Genomic DNA, 14,479 nt, shown 5'->3' with positions numbered 1-14,479 from the left:
TTAAGACACAAAATGGGAGTAGTGAGTAGGCACTTCATGTATGAGATATACCTAACTTGGTATTATATTACTTTAGTAGGTATTGCCCATATTTATTTAAATGATTAGGGTTTTAGTATAGAAAAGGTAAAGAACAGCAAGGACTGAACCACGGAGCACTCCAACATTAAGAGTTCAATGATAAAAGAACAACATGAAAGAAGCTAAAGGCCGGGTGCAGTGGCTCACACCTGTAATCCCAGCACTTTGGGAGGCTGAGGCGGGCGTATCACGAGGTCAGGAGATTGAGACCATCCTGGCCAACACGGTGAAACCCCGTCTCTACTAAAAAAAAATACAAAAAATTAGCCAGGCGTGGTGGCAGGTGCCTGTAGTCCCAGCTACTCGGGAGGCTGAGGCAGGAGAATGGCGTGAACCCAGGAGGTGGAGCTTGCAGTGAGCCGAGATCGCGCCACTGCACTCCAGCCTGGGTGACAGAGTGACAGTGTCTCAAAAAAAAAAAAAAAGAAAAAAAGCTAAGGAGGAGAACCAATAATAGAGGAAAACCAAGAAACTGGAATCACAAAAGCCAAATAAAAGTGAATTGAAGGAGAATCAACAGGTATCAGATAGCTTTGGCAGACTGATTATACAACACGAGGTTTGAAACGGCCATTGAATTTATCAGTATCCGTGTCAGTAACTTTGAGAAGAGCACAGGGTTTTTTTTCTTTATTTCTGGTGTATTGACTTTGGAGTGATAGAAGCAAAAGCTTGAAAAGATAGTTGAGGATGAGTACAGAGAACACTGCATGAGGGACACAGCAAGCCACAGGCACATCTGTTAGCCCAGCCTCCAGGTAACAGTGGAAACCCTGCAGGAGAGTCACATGCACACCCTCAGATCAGTCTGAGGGAAGGATCCCATGTTGTATCCTTTGCTCCTGAAGTTTTCTCAGCCTGGTCAGCCTCCTTAACACCTAGAATCCCTGGAACTTCCGCTTGACCTCCTGAAGGAAATAGGCCAGAGCCTAAACTCAATGCACAGCTGCAGAGTTCCTGGATCCAATGCTGCAAGGACTCATCCAGGGCAACCACAGAGGTCATTGAGATGTCAATTCACTGCTAGTGCCATGTACGTGTGCAGTTGGAGAATCAGTTTGGACTTCCAGACACCAGGCTCACACAGATGCAAAGAGAAGGGTGGAGCTGGTGCCAGAAAAAGAGCTGGCTGCTATCTTCCCTTACTCAGGTCTGAATAACCACAACTGGGTCTCCTTGGACACTCTATTAAAGGACAAAATTAGGGCTTAAGGTATGCCCTCTGGACTCCCCTTTAAATCAGAGGCAAACAGCAAATAATGCAAGCTCTAAAATACCCAAACAGGAACTATAATGGAAAAAAAATCACAAGCTGAGGGTCAAACAGAAATACAGGAATAGGTTAAATAGAAGAACTGCAGACCTGAAAAGGCTCGACGCCAGTGCAGTCACAAAGGGAAAAAAGTACATATCACTCAAGAAGGAAAAGAAAAATGTCGATGAAATTAAACACAATGTTTATTAGAACAACAAGACTGGCTATGACTGGATAATCATCTTGTGAATAGTGAAGCCATCTGAATAGGCACAGAGTTAGCTTGTTGGTAAAAGTAATGGAAACCCACAACTCCATAATAATCACACCTGCCCAATCATTAACAAATAAATGTGGAGAAAGCAGCACTATAGAAATGGATCCCCAAGAATGTTGGCCCTGATGAACTGGAAAATTATTTTTGTTGATAAGATTGAGCCTGACGAAAATCTAGACCCATCAGAAATAGGGAAGACAAAAAAAGACGGCGGTCATGGAACAGGCTAGAGCTCACCCATGATAAATCACAGCCAACTACCATATGGAACTGGGAACAAATGCAAAATGAAGACTATTTCACTAGACACCACACATAGACACACAAAAACACAAAATTACATTCACACACACAGACATACAACAGTGACACAGAAACACACACTCTGGCAGCTCCTGAGGCTGCAGGGTTCTGCTGTCTGTGATGAAGTCCCTTTAGGAAAAGAGCAGCCTTGAGACACAGGCCAGTCCTCAAGGTGACAAGAGGGACAACTTTTGGGGAGACTCACCCGCACACTGCCTAGGCGGGCCTGAGGCTGGGATCCCATGGTGAATTTCTGGGGCTTCTTCAGCCCTCCATGATGCCTAGGATCCCAAGACCATCCTGTTGAACCCCTGGAGAAGACAAACCAGAGCCCAAGGCCAATGAACTGCCACAGAGGGCTCCTGCTCCGGTGGTGGAGGAAAAGAGGTTGCACGGGACAGAAGGCCCGTCCTAGCCATCCTGTCCTCAACCCCCACTTCACTGGACTTCTTCCTGAGTTCCTGGTGGAGGAAGAGCTTCAGGGCAGGAGATTGGTACTCCTTACTCCTCTTTGGATCTGATTCTGGATTGGATGCTGTGGGCAGAAATTGGGTCAGATGGGGGTGAAAATAAAATCTGGTGAGGTGTGGAAGGGGCTGCTGGGGCACATAGACACCTGAGTTCCCCAGGGAAGGTATCAGCGAAAAATTCACTGACCCATGAGCCCACTTCCTCCCTTCAACCTGGCCCTAGCAGTGCCCTGCCCTGGCCTCAAAGCCCAGGGGCTCCCGCTTGTCACCACTGTCCAGGAAATGTGGAAATGAGGACAAATGCAAGGTGGGGCAAAGGCAACCACACCTGGAACTATCATTCCACAGGGGCAGATGGGTTGGGAGTGTGTCTCTGAGGCAGCTGGGGTAATTCCAGGACAGACAGTAGTGTCCAGGCATGCTATCAAGGGGCACTGAGGACCCCCAAGAAAGCAAAGAAGAATCAAAGGACTCCTGAGACTAAAAAAGGGCCTGTGCTGGAGTCCAAGCCACCTTTGGGGATTCCTGCCAGAAGACGACCCACGAGGTTTCTGCAAAGTGTACCCATGCTCAACTCCAACACGGGGGACCCCTAACACAGCCTCATCTGCATCCAGTCAATCCCCAGTCCCTTTTATTCAATAAAAAAAAAAAAAAGTGGCAGCCAAAGGATTCAGTGCTGGAAAGCAGTCACATCCAGGAACAGGGGAGTTAGATATCCCTCAAGAGTGAGAAAATGGAAACAAAATGCAAGACAACCTCAATTAGAAGGCAAAGGCCAGCCATGGGTGTCTACCTCTCATCCTGTGTGAATCACGCAGCCATCTGATTGGATATTGTGAGCAACTGTCTTTTTGTTTTTTGTTTTTGTTTGTTCGTTTGGTTTTTGGTGAAAGCTATGAAAACCTAGAGCTCCATGATCATCACACCTGCCCAATAATTAAAGATGTGTGGAGAAGGAAACACTCATGAAATGGACCCCCCACAATATTGTCCTTGGTGAACTGGGAAATATTTTTTGTTGATAAGATTGAGCCAGACCAAAAAAATCTAGGCCCATCAAAAATATGGAAGACAATAAAAGATAGAGGGCATAGTAAGAGAACAGAGGCAATGTTGGGGAAATTACTACCACTGCCATGTGGATGCAGGAATGAGTGCAAAACTCGTGACCTAGCCAGAAAGGCTGCAGTTTGATTTAAAGAGATTGTTCACACGTTATTGTGTTCTTCTCAATATTGAATCATGGTGAGTTTTGATGCGACTATTAAGGGAAAGGAAGAATGGAGTTACAAGCATCTTCTTTGACATCTGACTACACCACTCCTGCTCATGGAAAACGTGTTCCTGCGAGGTTTCTGTTGTTGGATGTGGTATTGTCACCTTATTTTAGAAAAGTTGGCCTCTCCAGAGACAAGGCTATTTTTATTCCTCCTGGTGCCAAGCAGGCCCCCACCTCGCCCAGGCCTTAACAAAACACAAGCTGGAACCACACAGAAAACCGATTACACACAGCCCAAGCAGAAACACAAGGAGAGGTAAACCAGAAGGAAGCCAGATGAAAGAAACCCCCTCCGGTGCACAAGGCACATTTGTCCCACCAGATACCACAAAGAGAAGACACACACACAAACACATCCCACACAAATACACACACACACAGATATACAACACTTACAAAGTGCTGACCAGCTACAGCCAGTTTGGACCAGTAAGTATTGGTTTATGCCAGTTCTAATTTTTCATCGCTGGTTCTGACTGGTTTAGAATGGCTTCAACTGGCCAGAACCTATTTAGTGAGACTATAGTGAATTTGACCAGCTTGGACCTGTTTTGACTGGCCAAAATCAGCTTATGCCAGTTCTGGTCTTTGTTGGTTTTGACCAGATGAGACTCATTTCAACTGGCCACAACTGTTTTATGCCCAGTAAAAATGGCCTCAAGAGGTTTTGACCACTTTCTTATATCATCTATATCCTTATGTAACCCTTGTTATTTTTTATGAGAGACTTCTTACCAAATGAGGGACACAAGAAATATTAGAACTTGAGCACACAAACAAGAACCACTCATAACCTACAGGAGAATTATCATTATTGTAGATGAAAGAGGACCTTCCACATTTTCCCTTAGACCTTAGAATCTTTTTCAGTCTTTCAGTGTACAATTTTGAGCACGTGTTTTTACTGGTTTTCACAATCTGGAATTGTTTTATGCCAATTGTGATCAGTCTAAGTTGGTTCTGACCAGCTTAGACCAGTTCCAACTGGTCAAAACTGGTTTGTAGTGGGTATTACTGGCCTTGACCAGCCTGAACCAGTTTTGATTGGGCAAAATCAGTTCATGCCTGTTCCAAATGGTCTTGCCATTTCTGACCAGTTTAGATCAGTTCCTCTGGCCAAAAATGACTGATACTGGCTCTGACTGGCTACAACTGGCTTGAACAAATAAGCACCAATTTATGCCACTTCTAATTTGTCATAGCTGGTTCCAACCAACTTAGAATGGTTTCAGCTGGCTACAACCACTTTAGAGGGGCTTATAATTAGCCTTGACCAGCTTGCACCTGTTTTGACCAGCCAAAATCTGCATATGCCAGTTTTGACTACTCTTGGCCAGTTCCGAAAGGTTTACACTGATTTCAACTGGCCACAATCAGTATAGATGGAGTATAACAAGCCTCAACAGGTTTTGATCACTTCAATGTAGAATCTATAGCATCACATAGGCCTTGTTAGTTTCTTTTTGACATATTTCTTACAAAATCAGAGACAACTAGACACACAAGCAAGAAACACTCAAAACCCTTTGAAGAAAGTTTCACTATTGTAGATTAAAGGAGACCTTCTATGTTCCCTTAGACTTAGAATACTTTTCACTCTTTCATTGTGAAACCAGCCCAATTTTCCAACAAGCTGGATGTCCATAAAACTGAAGCTTGCGAAACTTACATTTGTACAATGAAATACATTTGCTGCTTGTTGACCAACTCCTCTTCTTTCCCCCTCCTGTTTTTATTCGGGGCTATATAAACCCTTAACTTTAGTCAAGGAGGAGGGATGAATTTGAGGTTTGGCTCCCATCTCACAGGCTGATGTCACCTGTGCAATAGTAAGCCTGTCTCCCTGGCAATACTCAACTCACTGATTGGCTTTTTGTGTATTGACCAATGGGACCCAAACATAACCCCTGGTGTTTGGTAACAATTGTACAATTTTGAGCACTGGTTTTGACTAGTTTTATAAGCCAAAAACATTTTTTTTTTTTTGAGATGGAGTCTCACACTGTTGCCTGGGCTTGAGTGCAGTGGTGCAATCTCGGCTCACTGCAACCTCTGCCTCCCAGGTTCAAACGATTCTCCTTGCCTCAGCCTCCCAAGTAGCTGGAATTACAGGTGCACACCACCATGCCCAGCTACTTTTTTTGTATTTTTAGTAGGGAAGGGGTTTCACTATGTTGGCCAGGCTGGACTCGAACTCCTGACCTCTTGATTCACCCGCCTCAGCCTCCCAAAATGCTGGAAATACAGGCATGAGCCACCATGCCTGGCCAAGCCAGAAACATTTTATGCCAGGTGTGACTAGTCTTGGCTGGTTCCAATCAGTTTGGGTCAATTTCAACTGACTGCAATCGGTTAAGACTGGCTCTGACTGGCTGCAACCAGTTTGAAATGACCATAATTGGTTAATGCTGGTTCTGACTGGTCATGGCTGGTTCCAAATGGTGTAGATTGGTTTCAACTGCCCAAAATCTATGTAGCTAGTGTAAAAGGAAAATAAATATCAGGACCCCAAAATCACTAAACCAAAGGAAAAAGTCAAGCTGAGAACTGCATCAGGCAAACCCTGTCTCCCATTTTATTTCTAAATACGATAGCTACAAAGATAAAAAACTATTATACATACCTCCCTCACAATTTGTCCACAAGAAAATTTCTTGTGGGCCTCAAGATCTTTACCCTAAAACAGTGCTGTTGAATTTAACCCTGGTAAGGTAACTTGATAGTTTATCTTCACAGGTGTGAGACAAAGAACAGAACTCAATCATCCCTCTGCTCACCTGAGACAAATGCACATGATTGCTTTCTCTGCCCTATTGTTTATGTAAAAATTCAGATTCACTAAGCCAGACTAAGGATTCAGTAAAAGGCTAATCAGAGACTCAAAAGAATGCAACAACTTGCCTCTTAGCTACCTATGACCTGGAAGCCCCCACTTCAAGTTGTCCTGTATTTCCAGACTGAACCAATGTATACCTTACACATACTGATTGATGTCTCATGTCTCCCTAAAATGTATAAAACCAAGCTGTGCCCCAAAAACCTTGGGCACATGTCATCAGGACCTCCTGAGGCTGTGTCATGGGGTGTCCTTAACCTTGGCAAAATAAACTTTCTAAATTGATTGAGACCTCTCTCAGATACTTTGGGTTCACAACAGGCTACATCTGGCCTTGACTGGCTTGGACTGGTTTTGACTGGCCACAATTGGTTTATGTCAGTTTTGACTGGTCTTGGCCATTTCCAACAAGTTTACACCAGTTTCACCTGACCACAAACGGTTCAGACTGGCTCTGTCTGGCTACTATCAGTTTTGACAGACTGAAATTACTTTATTCTCTTTCTGACTTGTTATGGCTAGCTTTGAGCAGCTTTTACCAGTTTCAACTGGCCATGACTGGTTTGGATGAGCTATAACTGGCATTAACCACTTTGAGAACCCCTTGAGACTTTTTCATTTCAGCTATTGTACTCCAGAATTTTTTTGTTTTCTATTTCTTTATTGATATATCTATTTTGTTCATACAATGTGTTCTAGCCAGTTACTGCCCAAAGAAGTCTACAGTCAATGCTATTCCTATCAAAATACTGTCATTTTTCACAGAAATAAAAAAAACTACTCTAAAATTTATACAGAATCAAAAAGGAGTCCAAATAACCAAAGCAATTCTAAACAGAAAGAACAAAGCTGGAGGCATCACATTACCCAACTTCAAACTACTATAAAGCTACAGTAACCAAAACAGCATGGCACTGGTAATTAATAAATAAACAAATAAAAAATAAATAAAACAAAACCCACAAACCCACATACACCAATGGAACAGAATAGAGAACCAAGATATAAAGCCACATACCTACAGTCATCTGATCTTTGACAAAGTTGACAAAAATAAGCAAAGCAGAAAGAATTCCCTATTCAATAAACAATGCTGGGATAACTGGCTAGACATAAGCAAAAGAATGAAACTGGACTCTGACCTTTCAAAATATAAAAAAATTAATTTGAGGTGGGCTAAAGATTAAATGTAAGACCTCAGGCCAGGCGCGGTGGCTCACAGCTGTAATCCAAGCACTTTGGGAGGCCAGGGCGGGCCAATCACCTGAGGTCAGGTGTTCGAGACCAGCCTGGCCAACATGGTGAAACGCTGTCTCTACTAAAAACACAAAAATTAGCCTGGCGTGATGGCAGGCGCCTGTAATCCCAGCTACTCAGGAGGCTGAGGCAGGAGAATGGTTTGAATCTAGGATCAGAAGTTGCAGTGAGCCAAGATCATGCCACTGCACTCCAGCCTGGATGGCAGGGTGAGACTCTGTCTCAAAAAGAAAAAAAAAAAAAAAAAGACCTCAAACTATAAAAATCTTAGAAGAAAACCTAGGAAATACCCTTCTCAACACTGGCTTTGGCAAAGAACTTATGGCTAAGTCCTCAAAAGCAACTGCAACAAAAACAAAAATTGACAAATGGGACTTAATGAAACTAAAGATCTTCTGCATAGCAAAAGAAACTATTAACAAAGTAAACAGACAACCTACAGAATGAGAGAAAACATTCACAAACTATGCATCTAACAAAGGTCTAACATTCAGAATCTATAAGGAACCTAAACAAATCAAACAAAAAACAAATCAATTTAAAAATGGGCAAAGGACAGACACTTCTCAAAAGAAGACATACAAGTGTCCAACAAACATGAAAAAATGCTCAGCATTCCTAATCATCAGAGAAATGCAAATCAAAACCACAATGAGATACCATCTCACACCAGTCAGAATGGAGACTATAAAAAAGTAACAGGTGATGACAAGGCTGTGGAGAAAAGGGAATGCGTATACACTGTTAGCGGGAATGTAAATTTAGTTCAGCCACTGTGGAAAGCAGTTTGGAGATTTCTCAAAGAACCTAGAACTACCATTTGACCTGACAACCCCATTCCTGGGTATATACACAAAGGAAAAATGTATTGCTCTACCAAAAGACGCATGCACTCATATGTTCATTGTGAATAGCATTGCAGTGCTATTCACAATGGCAAAGACAAGGAATCAACCTAGGTGCCCATCAATGGTGAACTGGATAAAGAAAATCTGTTACATACATACCATGGAATACTACACAGCCACAACAAAGAGTGAAGTCATGTCATTGATCCAGTTGGAGGCCATTATCCTAAGCTAATTAACGTGGCAACCGAAAACCAAATACCACATGTTTTCACTTATAAGTGGGAGCTAAGCATTGAGTGCACCTGGACATAAAGATGGGAACAATAGTCACTGGGGATGACTAGAGGAGGGAGAGAAAAAGGAGGATGTGGGCTGAAAAACAACCTGTTGGGTAGTATACCTACTACCTGAGTGACAGGATCACATGTACCCCAAACCTCAGCATCACACAACATACTCATCTAGCAAACGTGCACATGTACCCACTCAATCCAAAATAAAACTTGGGAAAAAAAAGAGAAAAGCAACTGAGTTTTTTTGTAGAAAACAAATAATTGGGTCTTATTTTTATATGCACTTTGACACTTTGACAGTGTCTTTTAGTGATTGTTGCATGTTTCTTTTTATGTACAATTTGCATGCAACGAAACGCATACATAAATCTTAAGTGTACCATTTGCTGTTTTGACAAATGCATAACATGTTGAATATTTATGTTTAGCAAACCTGTTCAGCATCAAGCTCCTGCCCCAACACTTCCCAGTCTGCGGACGGCCACTTTGCTGGCTGTAACCCTTTATAAAGTCTCCTTGTTTTTTAAATTTAAATAGTGTGTGGCCAGGCATGGTGGCTCATGCCTGTAATCCCAGCATGTGGGGAGGCCAGGGTGGGTGGATCATTTGAGGTCAGGAGTTCAAGACCAGCCTGGCCAACATGGTGAAACCCCATCTCTATTAAAAATACAAAAAAAATTAGCCAGACCTGGTGGCATGCACCTGTAATCCCAGCTACTTGGGAAGCTGAGGCAGGAGAATCACTTGAACCCGAGAGGTAGAGGTTGCAGTGAGCCGAGATCACACCACTGCACTCCAGCCTGGGCGACAGAGTGAGACTCCATCTCAAAAAAAAAAAAAAAAACAAAAAAAAACAACTGTAGTTTTTCTTAAAGTTAACATATCCATATCAGTACTTAGTGGCCCATGAAGGGAAGGTAAAAAGGGTAGCTCCATTTGGTCCTACCTAATTAATGTTTCCTCTGTCTTAGCTTGGGCTGCCATAACAAAATTGCATATACTCAGTGGCTTAACAAAATGGAACACAAATGAATTTTCTTAACAACAAAAATTAATTTTCTCACAGTTCTGGAAGCTGGAAAGTCCAAGGTAAGGTGTCAGCATGGTCCGCTTTTGGTGAGGGCTGCCTTCTTGCTACGTCCTCATACGGCTTTTCCTAGGTGCAGGAGACAGAGAGAGAGAGAGCGAGCCTCTCTTCCTATTTTTGTAAGACCACCAATTCTACCAGATGAGGATCCCACCCTTATGAACTTAATTAACTTCAATTACCTCCTAAAAGCTCTGTCTCCAAAATAGCCACATTGAGGGTTAGAGCTTCAACCTCTGAATTTTGGGGGGACACAGTTTAGTTCATAGCACCCTCCAAAGGATACTCCTCTCCTTTGACATGTGTGATGTTATCTACAACCATCAAGGGGTGGATAGCATTCCTGATTATAAAACTTCAGCATCCAAAAGCTTGGAGCTACCCTTGGTTCTGGAAGCTTCCTTACTTTTACTTTGAAGTTTTCAGTTCCCATTGGGAGAGACCCTCATCCCAACTGTAGATGAATCATTTTTCTTCTTGGCCAAGCTGGAGACTGCATGAAATCACTTTTATTCTTCTGCAATATCATTCCAAAGTCAGGAGAGACAGCTTTAAATTACAGCACCTGGCTGAGACCTGGGAAGCTTGCCCCGTATTCCCGACATTCCTCACTGTGGCCTTCCATTGAGTGACTGCAGCTGACTGCCAATTCCCAGAACCATAAGCTTATGTTTACAATCAAGGACTCTTCCACCTGCCTTACACACAAACTCAGCAGACTCATTTTAATTTTTTTTAGTTACTTTTTTTTTTTTTTTAGATGGAGTCTCGCTGTGTAGCCCAGGCTGGAGTGCAGTGGTGGGATCTCAGCTCACTGCAACCTCTGCCTCCCAAGTTCAAGCAATTCTCCTGCCTCAGCCTCGCGGGTAACTAGGACTACAGTGTGTGCCGCCACGCCCAGCTAATTTTGTGTGTGTGTGTGTGTGTGTGTATTTTTAGTAGAGACGGGGTTTCACCGTGTTAGCCAGGATGGCCTCAATCTCCTGATCTCGTGATCTGCCCGCCTCGGCCTCCCAGAGGGCTGAGATTATAGGCATGAGCCACCGCACCCAGCCCATTTTAATTTACTTTACCTCCTACAGGTGGTGCTGACACATACACACTGAACAAACATGCGTGTGACATATGAACCATGTTCACTTTGGGGTAGAGACACAACATTTAAATTTATTACAATTAGGTCCTATATATCAAAAGGTCTTTTCAGGTCAGGAAGCCACACAAGTGCGCAGTGTATGTATACTAGCCAGGACCAGTCTGTGCTCAGTGGTCTTTTCATCAGGAGAAAGTTACTGAAGTTAGTCTCTTGTCCAGTCAAAGCTATAGTTATAGCTGGTGGAATAGGGGGTGGGGGTCAGTCAGCATCTGGTGGAGCTGCAAATTGTTTTAATATTGTTTATGTTGAGGCCAGTGCTTGTTTAGCTGCCAGAGAAGAAAAAAAAAAAAAAACCTTGTGGCAGTTAGAGGCAGTTAGAACATACTTTATTCTTTTTATTTATTTATTTATTTTTTTTGAGATGGACTTTCGTCTCACCATAACCTCTGCCTTCCGGGTTCAAGCAGTTCTCCTGCCTCAGCCTCCTGAGTAGCTGGGATTACAGGCATGTGCCACCACACCCAGCTAATTTTGTATTTTTAATAGAGATGGGGTTTCACCATGTTGGTCAGGCTGGTCTCCAACTCCTGACCTCAGGTGATCCTCCCGCCTTGGCCTCCCAAAGTACTGGGATTACAGGCGTGAGCCACTGTGCCCGGCCAGAAAATAATCTATTCCTTAAGTGTAGGGGGATGTGACCTATCCCTTGCCTGGCATGACTTTGCGTCCAGCTTATGTCTTATTGCCACAAAGCATCTGTTTTGTCAATCTTATGATCTCTGTTTTAACATTCATGTTGGTCAGTTGTTATATTTAAACCACAAAAGAGAGGGGTATAATAAGGCCTGTCTAACCTTCCATCCTGTCATGGCTGGGAACTAAGTATTTAAGAGTTTTCTGGAGGCTGGGCGCGGTGGCTTTACACCTGTAATCCCAGCACTTTGGGAGGCTGAGGCAGCCAGATCACCTGAGGTCGGCAGTTCAAGACCAGCCTGACCAACATGGAGAAACCCCGTCTCTACTAAAAATACAAAATTAGCTGGGTGTGGTGGCGCATGCCTGTAGTCCCAGCTACTCCAGAGGCTGAGGCAGGAGAATCCCTTGAACCTCGGAGGCAGTGGTTTCAGTGAGCCGAGATTGTGCCACTGCACTCCAGCCTGGGCAACGAGCAAAACTCTGTCTCAAAAACAAAAAAAAGGAGTTTTCTGGGGTCCCCTTGGCCACAAGGGGGTCCATTCAGTTGGGGAGTGGCTTAGGATTTTAAGTTTATAAATCTTAGGGAAAGACTCCCAGGAGAATAAGTGAAGACATAAAGCCATATCATGGAAAGATTTAAGTGTTCGTCATTGTTATAATAGGCAGAGTTATAATATTAAAATAATGATAATAATGATGATGTTAACAATGTCCTCTTCCTATGGCGCGGGGATGCAGGAATAGCCAGCCTTCTCAGGAGAAGTATTATGGCTACACTATTACTACTGTATTACTTTATAACTACAGCATGATTACACTATAACCAAGCCTGGGAGTGATCACACTAATGATGGCCTTTCAGATGCAGCATTGCATAGGGGTTAATAGAATGGACTCTTTAGTTGGCCAGTCCGGGTTTGAATTTCCCTGTGCTAGTTAGAAATTTTGTGATCTTGGAAAATTCCTTTATTCCTCTGTGACACATTCTTTGTGTGGGAAACGAGTATAATAATTGTGCTCATCTCAAGCATTAGGAGGACTGAATGAACCTAGAACATGGCCTGGTGCACATTAAACACTTAACTAAAATTTGCTGTCATCATTATTGTCATCACAATCAGCACTGTGTACTGGGTACCACATCATTTATGCTTCACAAATACCTTATAATGTGCGGACTATTTCCCTCTGGGTTACGAGATTGTCATTAGTCAACAGTGGTATCAATTGCAATGATAATGGTAATATAAATGCAAATGACCACAATGTCAGTGTGGTAGCCAGCCTCCAAGATTGCCCTCAATCAATCTTATCTCCTGGTATTCAAACTCCATAGAGTCTTCTTTCACGATAAATAGACTGACCACTGTAACCAATACCTTCACTATGTGGTGAACACACTCAAGTATTCTTATGGTGGGTTCCATGTGGTGAGAAACTGAGGCCTTTCACCTTCTGCTCATAGTCACGTGAGCTTAGAATCAGATCCAATTAGCCCCAGTTAGCCTTCAGATGACTGCAATTCTAGCCAACATCCTGATTGCAACCTCATGAGAGTTCCTGAGCCAGAACCACCTAGCTAAACTGTGCCTAGATTTCCAGTCCTCAGAGAGTATGTAGGAGAATAAGTGTTTATTATTATGTCACGCCACTAAGTTTTGAGTAATATGTTACACATAGCGATAGATAATTAATATGGTTGTCCTAGTCTGTTTGGGATGCTATAACAAAATCCCTAGGCTGGGGGATTTATAAAGAAGACAAATTTAATGCTCACAGTTCTGGTGGCTGAAAAGTCCAAGATCAAGATGCCAACACATTCATTCAGCGTCTGGTGAGAGTTGTCTGCTTCACAGATGGTGACTACTTGCTGTGTTCTCGCATGGCAGAAAGGAAAAGAAACTCCCTTGGCCCTCTTTTGTAAGGCCATGAATTGCATTCCTGAAAGCAAAGCCCTCATGACCTAATCACCTACCAAAGACTCCATCTCTTAATATTATCTCAATGGGAAACTGATTTCAATATGTAAATGTGGTGGGGGAAGGCACAAATTTAGACCATTGCAACAGTCAACGCTGTATTGTAAATGTGCCCATTTTCCGCAATATAATAGAACACACCATGGGTTTTCAGGATTGGCATTTATTATAGGCACAAACTTAATATAACTCAAATGATTGTACTAATGTGCTTCTTATATTGTCCTATTTCACAAATGTAAACAGAGAACACAATTTTTTGTTTTAATAGCAGCATTCCTTGTTATAATAAATATTAAAATAACTCCATAACAAAATCACTAAGGATGTAACCTAATTGTGCTGATTTCACAGAGGGTGGAAAACATCAGCCCGGGGTGGGACTACTGTGTTTATATAATACAAACACCTGAAGGTGGCAGAAACTAGCAGAGACAGAGGATTTCTTAGCATCAGAATTGATATGTTGTTATTTATGATATCTTAATAATTTAGAGGCATATAATAATGACAAGGATTCTGATATTTGTTATAAAGTATAATTGTGTTGATTATATTTAAAACCATTAATAGAAACAATATAATTATAGAATTAAGTAAAACTGTAAGTGGTATGCTATGGCATGGTGTACGGTATGGTATGGTATGAGGAATGTGGAGTAGAGTGTGGTGGGGAGGTGTAGGATATACCATAAATAGTCACACTGGGTTGGGCG

Source organism: Pan troglodytes, chromosome 20 (genome assembly GCF_028858775.2).
Source record: "Pan troglodytes isolate AG18354 chromosome 20, NHGRI_mPanTro3-v2.0_pri, whole genome shotgun sequence".
In the NCBI taxonomy this organism is placed as follows: Eukaryota; Metazoa; Chordata; class Mammalia; order Primates; family Hominidae; genus Pan; species Pan troglodytes.
This window is presented reverse-complemented; position numbering follows the sequence as displayed.